We start from the raw sequence: 22,480 nt of genomic DNA on the forward strand, positions 1-22,480 counted from the left end.
TTCGGGCTCTTGCCTAATTTGGGATAGATCGCTAATGTTCGGGTGGGTGGGTGAAATTAAATCCAAAGCCTCACCCCATCTGAGGCTCAGAGGCCGAGGAATTTCCGAATTCGCAAATTTGGATTTCTGGATGTTGTCACATGAATCCAGTCCGTCGCCTGACTCAAAGTTCAGGTCTTGAGTGATATCCTCCCCTCCGCGGGTATCCGGCTTGAAGGGATCGGGAATCCGGACGTAACGAGTCCTTAAGATAGATGAAGGATCGCCGCATTGTCCCTCTACCACGACAACGTGATGGGTGACTTGGGGAGAGTTAATCTCTATCAGATCGGGTTCAGGCCCAATCTGGTCGTAATCCGTAGCGACTCCCAGGGCGGCGAAGCGATCCAAGAGCTCGTTTATGGAGGAGAGCTCAATTGGATCTAACTGCTTGGCGAGTTCCGAGCTGACATGAAGATTGTTTTCGATGGCCCGAGAGGTCATCATCGGCGCAGAAGCCGAACAGGCGGTCATAAGAAAACCACCTAGCCGGAGGGTTTGGCCGACAGCCAAAGCTCCCTTAGCAACGGTGCCATCTTTAAAGACGGGGCGAGGCATCCTTCCTGATGGCGACGACACAGAGGAACTCTCAATGAAAGCACCAATGTCGGTGTCAAACCCGGCGGATCTCGGGTAGGGGGTCCCGAACTGTGCGTCTAGGCCGGATGGTAACAGGAGGCAAGGGACACGAAGTTTTACCCAGGTTCAGGCCTTCTCGATGGAGGTAAAACCCTATGTCCTGCTTGATTAATATTGATGATATGGGTAGTACAAGAGTAGATCTACCACGAGATCGGAGAGGCTAAACCCTAAAAGCTAGCCTATGGTATGATTCTTGTTGTCTATGTTGTCCTACAGACTAAAACCCTCCGGTTTATATAGACACCGGAGAGGGTTAGGGTTACACAAAGTCGGTTACAATGGTAGGAGATCTGAATATCCGTATCGCCAAGCTTGCCTTCCAAGCCAAGGAAAGTCCCTTTCGGACACGGGACGAAGTCTTCAATCTTGTATCTTCATAGTCCAGGAGTCCGGCTGAAGCTATAGTTCGACTATCCGAACACCCCCTAATCCAAGACTCCCTCAGAAGGTGACCTTGTTCTTCAGCGTGTTCAGTCGGCCAAGAATTCCAACAAGTTGACGCCAAAGTGGGAAGGCCCTTATCGGGTAATACGAGTCACCAGGCCTGGCATAGTCCGTCTGCAGACCAAAGATGCTATTCCAGTGAGTAACTCCTGGAACATTGAACATCTTCGCAAGTATTACCCATAAGGCGCGGTTGCTGGCCCCCCCGGCAACCCACCTTTTGTACAAGCCTTGCCGGCAAGGCATGTAACCCTCAATACAAAGCCAGACACAGATCCTGAGTATAAATAAATGAAGCGCTGGTGCCCTAAGTTTTAGCATGCATGCTAGGTGAAGTATCTCCCTCGGTTAGGGTTGATAGTGCATAGCGGCGACTAACCCCTAGCCTAGAGGTCGAGTGTGCGTCTTTCTGTCTTCTTTGGTTCGCAGGGCACGTGGACACTTCTGCTGAGCCATTTGGGAGAGAGAAAACGAACCAGCGCTCCGTCCCCGGTAGGCCAAGACTGCTGGGGGCTGAAGACACAAGGATCTAACCATGGCAAGCCAAAGTTGCCAGGGGCTGCGGATTCAGATAAGTCCTTCATCCCCCTGTTGTGCATTTCCGTATAGAACTGGGACAAATGAAACCTTGTTTTGCTCCAAGACCACCGTGCTCCCCTTTTTTTGTACCCAAGTCCCTGGGACAGAACCGGGTCGTAGACGCGGTGGCAAGGAAATAAATGAAGGGCCTAACTCTACTTCGCCCTGCCTCCGCCAAAAACATGAGAATGGTTGACTGAAGTTAGGGAATGACAAGGCTTGTTGCCGGGTGACAATGTTTATCTTAAAAATAACAAGGATTCGTTCCTTGGCATGGGCCTCGCTCACGCACAGAGAACCCGACAAGCATCCTTTTTCATTAAAAACATACCATACAGGTACAGTTCATGCAGAATTAAAAACATGGGCAAGGGGATTACAAATTCTAAATCTGACAAGTGCCCGCAGGCTTACAAACTAAAAAGAGATAAGATGCCCGTAATCCCTTTCTTGTCCCTCTCCTCAGAAGGTGGAACAAGATGGCAGGAGGGCAAAAAGAGCGCCTAGGCAAGGTGCAAGGAGAAGAAGGAACCAAGGGAACGTCCCGATGCCGGGAGGGGAGCTGGAAGATGAGGCAGCGGGCTGGCAATACGCGGCGAAGGCATCGGTGCCCGCGTACTCCGACTTGACGACCGCCACCCGCCTTCTTCGCCTTCTCCGGCCCTCCTATGCCAGCCGCCCAAGGAGATTGAAGGGAGCGCCCCAATGGAGAGTTTAACGAGGAAGGCCCTCGGTAGGCCGCACGATGTAGGGCGGGGCGACGCGGTCAGTCAGAGACGAGGTCGACGTGACCCCTCTCGACGCACTCGTCGTCGTTGTCGCCATCCTCCTCATCACTCCCTCTTGAAGAGGAGTCTTCATCGTCGGAGGAGCTCTCCACCCAACACTTCAGGCGAGTTCCAAGATCTCCAAAGACCTTGACGGAGAGCAGGCTGCCTTCCATTAACTTGAAGTAGAGGACAAGCCTCGCCATCGGGCTGTGGATGCGAGTGCACGTCTTCCATCCGCGGCGGAGGTACGTGACGTGAGGAGCGGGGAAGTCAACGTCGAGCCGCGTACCGCTGTTCCCGCAGCCCCTCATGTGCAACCTGAGGGTCTGGGTGGATTGAGCTCCATCTCCTGAGCAAATGGGGTACGGAGACAGAGGTGGCGACGCGGTGGCCGGCGCAGCCTGATGAAGAACTCGTGAGGCTGGTCCCCGACATGGCCCTGCATCGGGGGAGGCATCGCTGGCGGAGGCGAGGCTGATGCGCCGCCTTGTCCCCCTCTCCCTCGAGCACCACGGCGACCTCGGCCTCGCCCCTCCCCTTCCTCTCGTGGCCGGCTCCGCCGCCACGAGCTCTTGGGAAGGAGGGACGCGCTGACGAGCAGCAGCCCTCGCCGCCACCGTCGAAGGGCCGGCGCCTCCTCTCGCCATGGCTGATGGAAGAAAGGAGCCGAAGTGAATGGAGGATGGATGCTGGGAGAATGTGGGATGACATCCCCTCCCCCTCCTTATAAAGGGGCGAGGTCGAGGCTCGGCCACCACACTCAACCAATCCATCCACTAGAGGCGCAGGGAATCAAGACCGACCCGCTGCCCTAATCAGCGACAACCTGGTTTCCTGCCTCCACCACCTGCCACCTGCATGGGGGACACGTGGCGAGCGAGCAGAATTGAGGGGACGGGTGAGGCGACCGTTCCCCACCCCGTGATCGTGGGGTACTGACGCCTTGAAGACCACGACCCGAGTCCACCCAAGTAAATGAGCTGCGCCCCTGCGCCTCCCTCTTTTTACGGGGAAGGCACGAGCCGCCTCTTTACCATGATGTGACGCATGCGTGCGGAAACCGCCCCATGCATGACCCCCACGTCACGCATGACCCTCCATGTTGCGTGTTCAACGCATGTCGTGGGGAAACGCAGCGGACGAGAAGTTACTGCGGTAAAATCCGCCCCACCTGCCCGCGCACCATTCTAGGCCTAGCCCAACAACGCGGTGCGCTTATGTGTGGCCCAAGCCCGGGGGCTCCTGTCGGTGTACAAAAGTAGGGGATCTTCTTTTGACCCCTTTACTTGTGCGCAGGCAGTCAGAGTCACGCGCCACGGCAACACTTAGCAGGGCAGAGGAGGGAAGCCGAAGTACGAGACAACCAAGGCAACGCCAAGACCAGAAGCGCAGGAGAGCAAGAGGGCGAAGTGGACTCCCTCGGCAAGATCCTTGTAGAGGTAGCCTCCGCAGCCCTGGCAAGAGCCTTGCCGGGGCAACTTGCCTGATGCCAACGGAGTGAGCCACCCTTGAGCCCACAGGCTCCAACCCAACCAACTACATTGGAACCAAGGCTCGGGAGGCGCCTCTGTGGTGGCATGAAAATCTTCGTCAAGATCATAAACACGTGATATCAGATGAGGACCAGAAGACGGCAACCCTCGGCGGGATCCTAGCCGAGGAAATCCACAAGACCCTAGGCAAGACCCTTGCCAGGAACAACTGCAACGCCACAGCAGCACCCTTGCCGAGGGCCTCAGCAGGGCCACTGCCAGGCCTGCGCCAGCCAAGACTCCACCATTGTCCCCAAGCAGCTGCTAGCTCAACCAGCTGGGCAGGCACCTGCGTGGCGACGGGCGGCCTCTACACCGACTCAGCAAGCACCTGTGTTGCGGCATGCGAGCCTTCATGAAGGCTCCACCACCGCGCCAGCCCAGCAGCCAGCCAACATGGCGCCACGATGCCTCATCAGCTCGGACGTGTGTCGAGGCCAGGTGAGGCGGCGACAGATGGGACGTGCTTACCTAGCGTCCCCGATAAAGCAAGGAGGGCACGTCGGCAGCGCATTAAATGCGTTTGTCCGACGGTCCCAGGCGATAGGCTTGTCAACTGTAGACTTTTCCACCTCCTGTGTGCCACTGTGGCAACCCCTTTTTCCTATAAAAGGAGGCCCGAGGTGACAAGAGAGGGATTCGGCTCTTTTGGGCAAGGTTGCACCCCGTAGCTAGCTCAAGAACACAAGAACACTCAAATACATCCACCAAAGCAGGACTAGGGTATTACACATCTTCGCGGCCCGAACCTGTGTAAACGATCCGTGTGCTTCCTGTCAGACCCGCTCTTCGCACAAATTCGCGCCCGCCAACCGTAGAAGGGATCCCAGTGACCCCATAAGTGTCGTTTCCACCGACACCATTGCTTTCTTCATGACTTATACATGTTCCTCTGACTATGAGATTATGCAACTCCCGAATACCGGAGGAACACCTTGTGTGCTATCAAATGTCACAACGTAACTGGGTGGTTATAAAGATGCTCTACAAGTGTCTCCAATGGTGTTTGTTGAGTTGGCATAGATCGAGATTAGGATTTTTCACTCCGTGTATCCGAGAGGTATCTCTGGGCCATCTCGGTAATACACATCACTATGAGCCTTGCAAGTAATGTGACTAATGAGTTAGTCACGGGATGGTGTATTATAGAATGACTAAAGAGACTTGCCGGTAACGATATTGATCTAGGTATGATGATACCGATGATCGAATCTTGGGAAAGTAACATACCGATGACAAAGGGAACAACATATGTTGTTATGCGGTTTGACCGATAAAAGATCTTCGAAGAATATGTAGGAGCCAATATGAGCATCCAAGTTCCGCTATTTGTTATTGACCGAAGATGTGTCTCGGTCATGTCTACATAGTTCTCAAACCCGTAGGGTCCCCACGCTTAACGTTCGATGACGATTTGTATTGTGAGTTATGTGATTTGATGACCGAAGTTTGTTCGGAGTCCCGGATGAGATCACGGACATGACGAGGAGTCTCAAAATGGTCGAGAGGAAAAGATTCATATATTGGAAGGTTACATCCGGACACCGGAATGGTTCAGGTTGATTCGGACGAGTCTCGGAGTAGCGGGGGTTACCGGAACCAACCAGGAGGTTAATGAGCCACCATGGGCCTTAGTGGAGAAGAGAGAGGGCCGGCCAGGAGGTGGCGCCCCCCTTGCCAATCCGAATTGGAAAAGGGGTGGGGGCGGCGCCCCCTCCTTCCTTATCTCCTCTTCCTCCTTCTCCTAGTTGGAAAAGGAAAGGGGGGGGGGGCGGATCCTACTTACCGGGAGTCCAAGTAGGACTCCCCCTATGGCGCGCCCCCCTTGGGCCGGCCTCCTCTTCCCCCCTCCTTTATATACGTGGGAGGGGGCACCCCAAAGGCACACCGAGTCTTCTCTTAGCCATGTGCGGTGCCCCCCTCCATACTTACACACCTCAGTCATATCGTTGTTTGCTTAGGCGAAGCCCTGTGCCGGTAACTTCATCATCACCGTCAACACGTCGTCGTGCTGACAAAACTCTCCCTCGTCCTCAACAGGATCAAGAGCTTGAGGGACGTCATCATGTTGAACGTGTGCTGAACGCGGAGGTGCCTACTAGGCCTCCGGGTCTTGTCGCTCCTCTGACCCACCTATCGGGTTGCCAATGAGTCACCAGGCCCAGCTGGGTCATCAGTGAGTGGAGAGATCCGGGCGGGTCACTTCGTGAGTCGCCAAGTTAGGGCAGGTTACTAGTGAGTCTCCAAGTCCGGTCGGGTAATACTTCCGGCCGGGTCATACCACGGGGTATATCCCCGACATTAGCCCCTACTTTAATTTGGATTAATCCATGTTAAACTGATCCTGAAAATAAACACAAGAACAAATTTGACAGGTTGTGCTCTGTGTTAAAAATTCTTGTAAGCCGACACCTGATCATCCTTAAGTCCTTGTCATTTCCGTCTTCTGGACAGTCCGGGTCAATAGACCAGCTTCATAATCAATTTGCTAATATTGGCTTCTCACAGAAATATATTGTGAAGAATATTTGATTTAACTCCCAATGCTTAACAAAAATATTGGTCTTGAAATACTCATCTGATTTTCAGCCGGCTTGTAGAACTTGTCGGTTTATCATTGCCAAAATATCCGGTTTATAAATATTGATAGCACCGGGTCATAATTGTTGCCGACGCCAGGTCATAGTTATTGGTGACGCCGAGTCATGATTGTTGGTGATGCCGTGTCATGATTGTTGGAGACACCGGGTCAATCTGGTTTGCTCAAAACTAAAAATTGGAAGATATTTCTCCCTTATATCCATATTACCTGTAGCCCCCAAGTCTTGAGAAGAACAAAGTGATGACTTAAGACTTGCTTCCATATAAATACTGCCACTTTGAAGAAATCCATGTTTGTTCATCTCAGTCACTAGTAAAGACTGAATACTCCATATATGTAGCCCCCAAGTGCCGGGTTGTCATGCTTGCAGCAACCTGGGACTTGTAATTGCCTGATGCCCATAAAAAATTCAACCAATGTAGCCCCCGAGGGCCTGGTCATTAAGCAATAATGAGCAGGGTCTTTGTAGATATGATCATGTAGATTTGAACAACAACGTGTAGCTCCCAAGGGCCGGCTCAGTAAGATAATACTGAGCTGGGACTTTATATATACTTCATTGAAAATAATATCATATGATGTAATCCTCTCCATTGGGCTCGAACCCACTTCCATAAGGTTAAAAGCTTTTTACTCTTCCAACTGAGTAGTGGACCTTTCAATATAATGGATTTAAGACATGTGTACCTTGAATTGTTGACAGGAGCAATTGGTAGCCCCCAAGGGCCGTCTCATTACAATGTGATGAGTCGGGTATTCAATAAGGTGAGCAAAAAATGACTTTGCATTAGCCCCCAAGTGCCATGGTGCATGCTGGCAGTGACATGGGACTTGCATATTTGATGTAATCTCAATTTGAATAATGTAGCCCCCAAGTGTCGGGTCGTAAGCCTGCAGCGACTCGGGACTATTCCTTCCATTGTAGAATAAATTATATCCATTGATAAAATAATAGCCATTGCGCTGAAGCGACTTTGAAAACCTCAATCATACTATTGGTTATTAATAACCATAATAAAAATCCAGCCATGTTGGCTATTCAAGATTTGAGTAATAATAATATAATCCGGTGTCGGGGATATACCCATCATTCAATATCATTCTGACAAACCAACCAAGTTTGGCTATTAAAGATTTGAATACCTTATCGGTTGACAAGTAAATCCGGAGTTTAAATACTCAGTGGCTCTTGGCCGATAGCGACTTAATGCGCATCCATTGTAATCCGGGATGTTTGTAACCCGGTGGCTTTATAGCCTTTGTGAAAATAAATAATTGATAACCCATTTGATGATGGGCTTGAGCTTAATCATTTATGTAAGTCATAGCTCTGCAAATCCTGCATAGAGTTTTAAACAACCTATGCCCTGGCGATTTAACGTCAAAAGCCAGGGCCGGTTTAATTATAACCGTATATAATCAGAACAAAATATCATACCTGTGATATTTGCTCACACCGCCGACTTATCATACCTGTGAAGTAAGGGTGATAACCCAAAAATTTGAACACGCAATGTTCTTTCTCCATTGTTACATATGGTCGGCTTATAATATCATAAACTGGAAGGGGTAATATCCCAAACCTTATAGAACAATGTTTCTAAGGAATTTAACATCATCATGTGCTGGCGACTTATAGTCCAAAGCCAGGCCGGGTTAATAAACACCGGATATTTTCTTATTATATATTGGTCGATTTATAGTCAAAAACTAGGTCGGGTTAATAAACACCGGTGAATTGTAATCATAAAGCATTATAAACCTCATTAGATAAAACTCAAAAATCTTTCGAATAAAAAAAAAAGAAAAAACGAGGCTTTTCATGGGCTGCCAGGCCGAAAATCGAGTGCTTTCACGGGCTGCACAGCCACTGAGTTAAACCTATATACAAACCTTGTAAGATGGAACTCACATAACCAATCGTCGTTTTAACTTTGACAAGTTCAGTGTCTGCTTAAGATTGACTTGTCAAACGTTCGGCGGGTCATTTCAGGATTACCTGGGCAGAGTGGCTTACTTAAAAACGCAAGATAACCCGGGGTTTTAGGTGAATACACCTGGCTTCTAGGCCTGGCTTTTAAGCCTATTACAAGGGTTATAAAAACTCTTTGTTCTTTAGAACAAAAGAGCCCCCAAGCAATATTTTTGAGCTGTGCTCAATGGGCACCTATGTTTGAGTTGTGCTTTGCAACAGACTCTCTTTGGTCCCCCTTTAACCTGGGTAGCAAGCCCCCAAGTGTTTTGTAAGCATGGCATATAAGCCGGATCAAATGGTAATCATAGCTTCGCTCAATGAACAGGAAGCCCCCATGTGACCAAAATAAGATAAACCCATAAGGCAGGATACCCATGTTTGAACCGTGCATCATGGCAGCAAGTTCTCTTTGGCAACCTTTATTTTTTCTGAGAACTCGAACTTGCGAGAAATAAATTCTTTTTGAACCATATTTTCAAACCGGATATTGAAAGTTTCAAAGCTTTGTGAGAGACCAATTTACCTTGAGCCAGATTTTAAACTGGATATTGAGAACTTCAGCGCTTTGTGTGAGACAGATTTTCCTTGAGCCGGATTTTGAACCGGAATCCTTCTTTTTAAGCCAGAAATTTTCTGACGACCTTTAAACATTTGCTAATAAGGTAATAGCCTCCGGGGCTGGGTTATTTTTCCCTCCAATGACCCCGAGTTCTTGAATTCACTGAAACCGGCCAATTCTGTTGAGTCATGTCATTGTAGCCCCCGAGTCTCAAGATGACTCGAGGAGTTGGCTTGAGATTTTCCATATTTAACTGTGATATAGACCGGTATGAGTCATTCAACAGCTTAGTGATATAATAGTCCCTTTTTGCAGTAGACCACTTGTCCTGCATTAGAGAACTTGCAAGCCAGAATAATTCTCTTTTAAAGAAAGCAATATGTAATACTCACTCCGTCCCAAAATTCTTGTCTTAGATTTGTCTAAATACGGATGTATCTAGTTACATTTTAGTATTAGATACATCCGTATCTAGACAAATCTAAGAGAAGAATTTGGGGATGGAGGGAGTATAAAAAATATACTCGATGGATTTCACCTGATGCGTTAGGCCAATAATTTTCACCGCGGAGTTGATGATCACCATGGCGAAGCAGAAATCAATCACGGGCGAGTCGGCCACGGGAGCAGACAGATGAGTCAGCCACGGCGTTGTAAGCCGGTGCGGACGAGCAAGTTGTCCTCCTCGTTGTAAGCTGGTGCGGATGCGTGAACCGGTCACGGGGGCTGGCGGACGAGTCATCGGTGGCGCTGTAAGGCGGCGCGGACGGGCGAATCGGCCGGCGCGTTGATGAAAACCGGACCATGACACGCCTGTCCGTGAAGTCGCGCGGAACAGCCGAACGTGCATCCGTGGTATAACACCACCCCTTTTTCTTTTAATAGTCGCCCTGCATAAAAATATTACAGGCCAGAGTAATTGTTGTCGGATGAATTAACATGTACTGATAAAATACATAGGAAAAATAACACCTGGTTTTTTTTGCCGGATGTTGGAGCTGGATAATGGATAATGCATAATGCTGCGTTTGTTTTTGCCAGAAGAGTTCATTATTTCTCTCCCTTCTAGTGCCTAAGGTCTCCACGGGACCTTCTTTTTTTAAACAAGTCCAAAACGGTGCACGCACGGTGTTGGCACGCGAAATCGCCGCGCAACACCACGATAATTGTCGTGCTTTCGTGACGACGAACGATTGCTTTCCAGGCAAAGCAACAAAGACCCCTCGCTTTCGTGGAGGAGAACCGGCCGCTTTTCAGCGCAAAACGGCAAAGATTACCAAACCCTAGGGCTGCTAGGGCTCGGCAGAGAAGAATAATAGAGAAAAAGACATACGTGAAAAAGTAATGTATTTGTTGATAGATCGATTGATGGGGTTTTTCCAATCGGCCGTGACCGTATATACAAGGCATGCTGGACTTTGACGTATACAAGGAAGTACTTGGCGTATACGAATAAAACTGTAAAATCTAAACCGATTAGAATCTAATCAGGTCATCCTTTGGGCTACCATGTATAGTACTTGACGTGTCAAATCAGCCATCTAATCTGCATGGCGACCTCTCCTGGCCATATGCTCTCCTTGCCTTATCAATAATAAATTATTCCGGCCCTGTTGCTATCACACCAGATAATCATGATAAATAATTCTCTTTGTGCTGTTGCACTTTCACGTCCATGACCTGATCGCTCATGCCCAAGACTTGTCCCGGCTAGCCCCTAATCCAGGCAAAACTTCATATATTTGTCTGGAGTAAATAGCTTTGTTAGCCTGATATGCCTCTTCAGCATATGTACTGTACGATGGTCCAAGCCTGCATTTTAAACTAAATAGCAAGTGCAAAATATTTGTGTCAGCCAATAATCTAACCATAATCATTTAAATTAATCTGGCCCATAAAGTACCTAGCAGCCAAATTATATGATCAACACATGCCCCCTGTTTTTTGTTCAATTGCATTGACCAAAAACAATATTATAATACCTCAGAATGATGTCGATAACTTTACCGGCTATATAAGTGCTCAATGTCCAAAGAGCACATTAGGCAATTATTTTTTCTTTAGGGCGATATTTGAAATAATATGTCGGCCAAATTTGCTTAGGGACATACTTGGAATAATATACCAGCCACATTACCTCAAGCCTGATTGGTCATGCTAGAATAGTAGTTTTTTTTAATATTTTCCATTGGGAGCCTTTGGCAACTTCTCCTTCACAATGTGCTTCTCCCTCCATGTCGTCTTCTGCACCATTGATTTTTCTGGATCGAACAATGGCTTCTTCCTGGCTATCTCTTGCTTCATTTCAAACTAGATCGGCAACGCGCCTCGGTGCGAGGGTGCCGGTCACAGGGCTATGACCAAGCAGTGAATGCTCAATTTAGTAGGAAATCAAGTTTAGCGCCGTATTTAAATAGGATAGGAAGAAGAAACATTCACATGTAATTGGAGCAAAGCACCGTTAAGTTCAACATCGCCATGAAACTATAAGGCAACATACATTTTTGGGTGTTGCAAAAATTATCATTTAGATCACACAAATTTAGAAGCATCAAGGTTTCAAGGCTTTGCTGGATTAGAAAGATTACATGCTTTCTTTTATCTGATATATTTTCATTCAAAACAATCATCCATGATCCAAAACCTGTAAATAACATCCACGTTCTTCGCCCATGCACATGATTGCATATCAAAATATTTTCTGTCAAGCGATGATCAGTGATTTTTTTACATAATAGGAATTAATAAACAATGAACTAAACCTACTTGAATGCTAAGATGTCTCTAACACCAACAGGTTAGAAAAGGATAATGTAATCATTTTTAAACACATCATGATGGCTCCATGTCCAGGTAAATCTTTGTGGCAGCAACAATACAGTAGAGGCAACAGAAAATAAAATAAAAAGGTTGTTCCTCCATTGATGTTCGTCATGGTGCCGAGGAACATTTCCATCCTGAGAAAAGACATCACAAATGAACGTTTGTTAGCAATGGAACATAAATGTATTGAATACAAGATGAGGCTTAGGATGATCAGTTAACTGGAAAAAATTCATTGTGTCATTGAGTCATTCATATATGGAGGAAACATTGTTCGTTTATTTTGGAAAATGTCTTAAAAATATCACCACACCTGATCCATCATGCAAGCCCTTTTCAAATTTGTCTTAGGCAAAAGCTTCTAAGTTCGACAAACTATAAAGAAAAGAAACCACAAGATCTATCATGAACATGCTTTCATAACATATACTCACTCCGTAAACAAAATATAACTGTTCGCACAACGACTATTGGTTGACATACCGTTTTCGAGGATACGTCACCATCACGAAAATGCCATCTCGATCCAGTGAAAAACAAAATCGCAAGAAGAGAAAAGGACACAAACCGATAATCAGTATTGCTACATTTTATTTATCTACTTATTATATTATAATGCATTTTCCTCTTCCTTGACTATCCTACATGGGCTATGCGACTGTGGTGGTTTTGTAGGATAGGAATACGAAATGGGCACAAGGAAACATCCATCCAGAGAGATTCATCAAATTATTGCTACTGTAAAGGGGAGTGCGCGAGGCATACCTGTGGTCACCATGTTTTGGGTGTGAGCTAGCGAGTGACCCAGTAAATCCAACACCCATGACTTGTAGACCTTGAAGGAAATATGCCCTAGAGGCAATAATAAAGTTATTATTTATTTCCTTATATCATGATAAATGTTTATTATTCATGCTAGAATTGTATTAACCGGAAACATAATACATGTGTGAATACATAGACAAACAGAGTGTCACTAGTATGCCTCTACTTGACTAGCTTGTTAATCAAAGATGGTTATGTTTCCTAACCATGAACAAAGAGTTGTTATTTGATTAACGAGGTCACATCATTAGTTGAATGATCTGATTGACATGACCCATTCCATTAGCTTAGCACCCGATCGTTTAGTATGTTGCTATTGCTTTTCTTCATGACTTATACATGTTCCTATGACTATGAGATTATGCAACTCCCGTTTACCGGAGGAACACTTTGTGTGCTACCAAACGTCACAACGTAAATGGGTGATTATAAAGGAGCTCTACAGGTGTCTCCAAAGGTAGATGTTGGGTTGGCGTATTTCGAGATTAGGATTTGTCACTCTGATTGTCGGAGAGGTATCTCTGGGCCCTCTTGGTAATGCACATCACATAAGCCTTGCAAGCATTGCAACTAATGAGTTAGTTGTGGGATGATGTAGTACAGAACGAGTAAAGAGACTTGCCGGTAACGAGATTGAACTAGGTATTGGATACCGACGATCGAATCTCGGGCAAGTAACATACCGATGACAAAGGGAACAACGTATGTTGTTATGCGGTCTGACCGATAAAGATCTTCTTAGAATATGTAGGAGCCAATATGGGCATCCAGGTCCCGCTATTGGTTATTGACCGGAGATGTGTCTCAGTCATATCTGCATTATTCTCGAACCGTAGGGTCTGCACGCTTAACGTTACGATGACAGTTATTATGAGTTTATGCATTTTGATGTACCGAAGTTAGTTCGGAGTCCCGGATGTGATCACAGACATGATGAGGAGTCTCGAAATGGTCGAGACATAAAGATTAATATATTGGAAGCCTATGTTTGGATATCGGAAGTGTTCCGGGTGAAATTGGGATTTTACCGGAGTACCGGGAGGTTACCAGAACACCCCGGGAACCATATGGGCCTTAGTGGGCTTTAGTGGAAAGGTGAAAGAGGCAGCCCAAGATGGCTGCGCGCCTCCCCCCCTCCCCTAGTCCTATTAGGACTAGGAGAGGTGGCCGGCCCCCCTTCTCTCTCTCCCCACTTGAGGATTCCTATTCCAACTAGGATTGGGGGGGGGAGTCCTACTCCCGGTAGGAGTAGGACTCCTCCTGGCGCGCCCCAAGGCTGGCCGCACCTCTCCCCCTTTGCTCCTTTATATACAGGGGCAGGGGGCACCTCTAGACACATAATTGATCCCCGTGATCGTTCCATAGCCGTGTGCGGTGCCCCCTGCCACCATATTCCACCTCGATCATATCGTTGTAGTGCTTAGGCGAAGCCCTGCGTCGGTAGAACATCAAGATCGTCACCACGCCGTCGTGCTGACGGAACTCTTCCCCGAAGCTTTGCTGGATCGGAGCCCGGGGATCGTCATCGAGCTGTACGTGTGCTAAGAACTCGGAGGTGCCGGAGTAACGGTGCTTGGATCGGGAAGACGTACGACTACTTCCTCTACGTTGTGTGATCGCTTCCGCAGTCGGTCTGCGTGGGTACGTAGACAACACTCTCCCCTCTCGTTGCTGTGCATCACCATGATCTTGCGTGTGCGTAGGAAATTTTTTGAAATTACTACGTTCCCCAACAGTGGCATCCGAGCCTAGGTTTTATGGTTTGATGTTATATGCACGAGTAGAACACAAGTGAGTTGTGGGCGATATAAGTCATACTGCCTACCAGCATGTCATACTTTGGTTCGGCGGTATTGTTGGACGAGACGACCCGGACCAACATTACACATACGCTTACGCGCGACCGGTTCCCCCGACGTGCTTTGCACACAGGTGGCCTGCGGGCGACTGTCTCTCCAACTTTAGTTAAACCAAGTGTGGCTACGCCCGGTCCTTGCGAAGGTTAAAACGGAGTCTATTTGACAAACTATCGTTGTGGTTTTGATGCGTAGGTAAGATTGGTTCTTGCTTAAGCCCGTAGCAGCCACGTAAAACTTGCAACAACAAAGTAGAGGACGTCTAACTTGTTTTTGCAGGGCATGTTGTGATGTGATATGGTCAAGGCATGATGCTGAATTTTATTGTATGAGATGATCATGTTTTGTAACCGAGTTATCGACAACTGGCAGGAGCCATATGGTTGTCGCTTTATTGTATGCAATGCAATCGCGATGTAATGCTTTACTTTATCACTAAGCGGTAGCGATAGTCGTAGAAGCATAAGATTGGCGAGACGACAACGATGCTACGATGGAGATCAAGGTGTCGCGCCGGTGACGATGGTGATCATGACGGTGCTTCGGAGATGGAGATCACAAGCACAAGATGATGATGGCCATATCATATCACTTATATTGATTGCATGTGATGTTTATCCTTTTATGCATCTTATCTTGCTTTGATTGACGGTAGCATTATAAGATGATCTCTCACTAAATTATCAAGAAGTGTTCCCCCTGAGTATGCACCATTGCGAAAGTTCTTCGTGCTGAGACACCACGTGATGATCGGGTGTGATAGGCTCTACGTTCAAATACAACGGGTGCAAAACAGTTGCACACGCGGAATACTCAGGTTATACTTGACGAGCCAAGCATATACAGATATGGCCTCGGAACACGGAGACCGAAAGGTCGAGCATGAATCATATAGTAGATATGATCAACATAGTGATGTTCACCAATGAAACTACTCCATCTCACGTGATGATCGGACATGGTTTAGTTGATTTGGATCACGTGATCACTTAGAGGATTAGAGGGATGTCTATCTAAGTGGGAGTTCTTAAGTAATATGATTAAATTGAACTTAAATTTATCATGAACTTAGTCCTGGTAGTATTTTGCAAATTATGTTGTAGATCAATAGCTCGCGTTGTTGCTTCCCTGTGTTTATTTTGATATGTTCCTAGAGAAAATTGTGTTGAAAGATGTTAGTAGCAATGATGCGGATTGGATCCGTGATCTGAGGTTTATCCTCATTGCTGCACAGAAGAATTGTGTCCTTGATGCACCGCTAGGTGACAGACCTATTGCAGGAGCAGATGCAGACGTTATGAACGTTTGGCTAGCTCAATATGATGACTACTTGATAGTTTAGTGCACCATGCTTAACGGCTTAGAATCGGGACTTCAAAGACGTTTTGAACGTCATGGACCATATGAGATGTTCTAGGAGTTGAAGTTAATATTTCAAGCAAATACCCGAGTTGAGAGATATGAAGTCTCCAACAAGTTCTATAGCTAAAAGATGGAGGAGAATCGCTCAACTAGTGAGCATGTGCTCAGATTGTCTGGGTACTACAATTACTTGAATCAAGTGGGAGTTAATCTTCCAGATAAGATAGTGATTGACAGAATTCTCTAGTCACCATCACCAAGTTAGTAGAACTTCGTGATGAACTATTATATGCAAGGGATAACAGAAACAACTCCCAAGCTCTTCGTAATGCTGAAATCAACGAAGGTAGAAATCAAGAAAAACATCAAGTGTTGATGGTTGACAAGATCACTAGTTTCAAGTAAAGGGCAGAGGGAAGAAGGGGAACTTCAAGAAGAACAGCAAGCAAGTTGCTACTCAAGTGAAGAAGCCCAAGTCTGGTCCTAAGCCTGAGACTAAGTGCTTCTACTGCAAAGGGACTGGTCACTGGAAGCGGAACTACCCCAAGTGATTAGGCGGATAAGAAGAATGGCAAAGTGAACATAAGTATATTTGATATACATGTTATTGATGTATACTTTACTAGTGTTTATAGCAAAACCTTAGTATTTGATACTAGTACGGTTGCTAAGATTAGTAACTCGAAACGGGAGTTGCAGAATAAACAAAGACTAGTTAAGGGTGAAGTGACGATGTGTGTTGGAAGTGGTTCCAAGATTGATATGATCATCATCGCACACTCCCTATAATTTCGGGATTAGTGTTGAACCTAAATAAGTGTTATTTGGTGTTTGCGTTGAGCATGAATATTATTTGATCATGTTTATTGTAATACAGTTATTCATTTAAGTAAGAGAATAAATTGTTGTTCTGTTTACATGAATAAAACCTTATATGGTTACACACCCAATGAAAATAGTTCGTTGGATCTCGATCGTAGTGATACACATAATCATAATATTGAAACCAAAAGATGCAAAGTTAATAATGATAGTGCAACTTATTTGTAGCACTGCCATTTAGGTCATATTGGTGTAAAGCGCATGAAGAAACTCCATGCTGATGGGCTTTTGGAATCACTTGATTATGAATCAGTTGATGCTTGCGAACCATGCCTCATGGGCAAGATGACTAAAGACTCTGTTCTTCGGAACAATGGAGCGAGCAACAGATTTGTTGGAAATCATACATACTGATGTATGTGGTCTGATGAATATTGAGGCTCACGACAGGTATCATTATTTTCTGATCTTCACAAATGATTTGAGCAGATATGAGTATATCTACTTGATGAAACATAAGTCTGAAACATTTGAAAAGTTCAAAGAAATTTCAGAGTGAAATGAAAAATCATTGTAACAAGAAAATAAAGTTTCTACGATCTGATCGTAGAGAAGAGTATTTGAGTTACGAGTTTGGCCTTCAGTTAAAAACAATGTGAAATAGTTTCACTACTCATGCCACCTGGAACACCACAATGTAATGGTGTGTCCGAACGTCATAACCGTACTTTATTAGATATGGTGCGATCTATGATGTCTCTTACCAATCTACCACTATCGTTTTGGGGTTATGCATTAAAGACAGCTGCATTCACGTTAAAAGGGCACCATCAAAATCCGTTGAGACGACGCCTTATGAACTGTGGTTTGGCAAGAAACCAAAGATGTCGTTTCTGAAAGTTTGAGGCTGCGATGCTTATGTGAAAAAGCTTCAACCTGATAAGCTCGAACCCAAATCAGAGAAATGTGTCTTCATAGGATATCCAAAGGAAACTATTGGATACACCTTCTATCACAGATCCGAAGGCAAGACTTTTTGTTGCTAAATTCGGAAACTTTCTGGAGAAGGAGTTTCTCTCGAAAGAAGTGAGTGGGAGGAAAGTAGAACTTGACGAGGTAACTGTACCTGCTCCCTTATTGGAAAGTAGTGCATCGCAGAAAACTGTTTCAGTGACACCTACACCAGTTAGTGAGGAAGCTAATGATGATGATCATGTAACTTCAGATCAAGTTACTACCGAATCTCATAGGTAAACCAGAGTGAGATCCACACCAGAGTGGTACGACAATCCTGTTCTGGAAGTCATGTTACTAGACCATGATAAACTTGCGAACTATGAGGAAGCGATGATGAGCCCAGATTCCGCAAAGTGGCTTGAAGCCATGAAATCTGAGATGGGATCCATGTATGAGAACAAAGTATGGACTTTGGTTGACTTGCCTGATGATCGGCAAGCAATTGAGAATAAATGGATCTTCAAGAGGAAGACGGACGCTGATAGTAGTGTTACTATCTACAAAGCTAGAATTGTCGCAAAAGGTTTTTCGACAAGTTCAGGGTGTTGACTACGATGAGAGTTTCTCACTCGTATCTATGCTTGAGTCTGTCCGAATCATGTTAGTAATTGCCGCATTTTATGAAATCTGGCAAATGGATAAACAAAACTGCATTCCTTAATGGATTTATTAAAGAAGAGTTGTATATGATGCAACCAGAAGGTTTTGTCAATCCTAAAGGTGCTAACAAAATATGCAAGCTCCAGCGATCCATCTATGGACGGTGCAAGCATCTCGGAGTTGGAATATACGTTTTGATAAGTTGATCAAAGCATATAGTTTGATACAGACTTGCAGTGAAGCCTGTATTTACAAGAAAGTGAGTGGGAGCACTACATAATTTGTGATAAGTATATGTGAATGACATATTGTTGATCGGAAATAATGTAGAATTATTTTGCAAAGCATAAATGAGTGTTTGAAAGGAGTTTTTTCAAAGAAATACCTCGAAGAAGCTGCTTACATATTGAGCATCAAGATCTATAGATATAGATCAAGATGCTTGATAAGTTTTTTCAATAAGTACATACCTTGACAAGATTTTGAAGTACTTCAAAATGGAACAGTCAAAGAAAGAGTTCTTGTCTGTGTCATAAGGTGTGAAATTGAGTAAGACTCAAAGCCCGACCACGACAGAAGATAGAAAGAGAATGAAAGTCATTCCCTATGCCTCAGCCATAGGTTCTATAAAGTATGCCATGCTGTGTACCAGATCTATTGTATACCCTTCACTGATTTACATGGGAGTACAATAGTGATCTAGGAGTAGATCACTGGACAGCGGTCAAAATTATCCTTAGTGGAATAAGGATATGTTTCTCGATTATGGAGGTGACAAAAAGGTTCGCCGTAAAGGGTTACGTCGATGCAAGTTTTAACACTGATCTGGATGACTCTAAGTCTCGATCTAGATACATATTGAAAGTGGGAGCAATTAGCTAGAGTAGCTCCGTGCAGAGTATTGTAGACATAGAAAATTGCAAAATACATAACGGATCTGAATGTGAAAGACCGTTGACTAAGATTCTCTCACAAGCAAAACATGATCACACCTTAGTACTCTTTGGGTGTTAATCACATAGCGATGTGAACTAGATTACCGAAACTAGTAAACCCTTTGGGTGTTGGTCACATGGCGATGTGAACTATGGGTGTTAATCACATGATGATGTGAACTATCGATGTTAATCACATGGTGATGTGATCTAGATTATTCACTCAAGTGCAAGTGGGAGACTGAAGGAAGTATGCCCTAGAGGCAACAATAAAGTTATTATTTATTTCCTTATATCATGATAAATGTTTATTATTCATGCTAGAATTGTATTAACCGGAAACATAATACATGTGTGAATACATAGACAAACAGAGTGTCACTAGTATGCCTCTACTTGACTAGCTTGTTAATCAAAGATGGTTATGTTTCCTAACCATGAACAAAGAGTTGTTATTTGATTAACGAGGTCACATCATTAGTTGAATGATCTGATTGACATGACCCATTCCATTAGCTTAGCACCCGATCGTTTAGTATGTTGCTATTGCTTTTCTTCATGACTTATACATGTTCCTATGACTATGAGATTATGCAACTCCCGTTTACCGGAGGAACACTTTGTGTGCTACCAAACGTCACAACGTAAATGGGTGATTATAAAGGAGCTCTACAGGTGTCTCCAAAGGTAGATGTTGGGTTGGCGTATTTCGAGATTAGGATTTGTCACTCTGATTGTCGGAGAGGTATCTCTGGGCCCTCTTGGTAATGCACATCACATAAGCCTTGCAAGCATTGCAACTAATGAGTTAGTTGTGGGATGATGTAGTACAGAACGAGTAAAGAGACTTGCCGGTAACGAGATTGAACTAGGTATTGGATACCGACGATCGAATCTCGGGCAAGTAACATACCGATGACAAAGGGAACAACGTATGTTGTTATGCGGTCTGACCGATAAAGATCTTCTTAGAATATGTAGGAGCCAATATGGGCATCCAGGTCCCGCTATTGGTTATTGACCGGAGATATGTCTCAGTCATATCTGCATTATTCTCGAACCGTAGGGTCCGCACGCTTAACGTTACGATGACAGTTATTATGAGTTTATGCATTTTGATGTACCGAAGTTAGTTCGGAGTCCCGGATGTGATCACGGACATGATGAGGAGTCTCGAAATGGTCGAGACATAAAGATTAATATATTGGAAGCCTATGTTTGGATATCGGAAGTGTTCCGGGTGAAATTGGGATTTTACCGGAGTACCGGGAGGTTACCAGAACACCCCGGGAACCATATGGGCCTTAGTGGGCTTTAGTGGAAAGGTGAAAGGGGCAGCCCAAGATGGCTGCGCGCCTCCCCCCCTCCCCTAGTCCTATTAGGACTAGGAGAGGTGGCCGGCCCCCCTTCTCTCTCTCCCCACTTGAGGATTCCTATTCCAACTAGGATTGGGGGGGGGGAGTCCTACTCCCGGTAGGAGTAGGACTCCTCCTGGCGCGCCCCAAGGCTGGCCGCACCTCTCCCCCTTTGCTCCTTTATATACAGGGGCAGGGGGCACCTCTAGACACACAATTGATCCCCGTGATCGTTCCATAGCCGTGTGCGGTGCCCCCTGCCACCATCTTCCACCTCGATCATATCGTTGTAGTGCTTAGGCGAAGCCCTGCGTCGGTAGAACATCAAGATCGTCACCACGCCGTCGTGCTGACGGAACTCTTCCCCGAAGCTTTGCTGGATCGGAGCCCGGGGATCGTCATCGAGCTGTACGTGTGCTAAGAACTCGGAGGTGCCGGAGTAACGATGCTTGGATCGGTCGGATCGGGAAGACGTACGACTACTTCCTCTATGTTGTGTGATCGCTTCCGCAGTCGGTCTGCGTGGGTACGTAGACAACACTCTCCCCTCTCGTTGCTGTGCATCACCATGATCTTGCGTGTGCGTAGGAAATTTTTTGAAATTACTACGTTCCCCAACAGACCTGCGAGTATTCTCGCCCATTTAATTAAATTTAGATCAAACACAGATGACATTATGTGCAAACTGTAAGCTCGTGTGTAGAATGATCCATAGATCCAGCGATATGAAGTTAGAGAAGACACACACAGAGCCACAGACCTGGTCCAGAAAGCTTCAGGGCACGGTTGAACATAGCCAGTGCCATGTCCTCTACGACCTGCTTGCCCCTGAACTGCAGGGGCAACTGGAAACCAAAAGCATGGTCGGTTAGTCAGTCTGATGAGTGCCTAGGGTGTGTCAAACGTGATGGCTCCAAAGTCCAAAGGAGTTCGAGAGTATGTGGGTGCGTTTACCTTGCCGAGTAGCTGTGCCATGGAGGCCCTGAAGTAGGGCACGACGATCTCTAGGAGCTGCTAGAAGCGTGAGGCACGGGGGTTCGCGCCTTGGCGCAAGGGTGCCGGTCACAACATTTTTACAAAGCATGTAACAATTTGTCGGTAGGAACCCAAGTATAGCATGTGCAGACAACCAATTGTGTTAGAAGCAAAACATAATGAGACTGAAGATGACATCAGGTTATAAGGCAGAATCAAGCTCGGTGCTTTCATACGACCAGAGATAAAACACAGGACCATACATTACTTTGTATGACTAAGATAGGTATTAAAATCTAAAGTCTATACATGTCTTTTTTTTGCGATGGTATACATGTCTTTGTTCAGAGCACATCCTGACTAATAAGACCACCACATCTAGAATAAAAACAGTAAAGAATCCCAAGGCCAAAGCACACCCTGAACATTAACTTGCATATTGTTGGCAGCAAAAAGTAGAACTACCAAAATCAACCCAATAACTAATTAGGCCAAACACTATAGGAGGCAAACATGTTTATAGCTAACAATAGTTTGCATTCATAGGGACAACCGATCTCTAACTTAGTACCCTATATTGTACAACCATGCATCTCATCTCAAAGACCATTCAGATTTATTCATGTCATGCTTGAAATATATATCTGTTACTACATGGACAAACATTGGTATGAGAGAGAAAAAATCTTTACATAAGAGACAGAAGAGTTCCTAAACAGACTAAATCAAGGACCAACAACGAACAATAAAGGATCAAGAACAACTTAT

The sequence above is a fragment of the Triticum urartu genome, chromosome 5A (assembly GCF_056163025.1).
Source record: "Triticum urartu cultivar PI428250 chromosome 5A, HENAU_Tu73, whole genome shotgun sequence".
In the NCBI taxonomy this organism is placed as follows: Eukaryota; Viridiplantae; Streptophyta; class Magnoliopsida; order Poales; family Poaceae; genus Triticum; species Triticum urartu.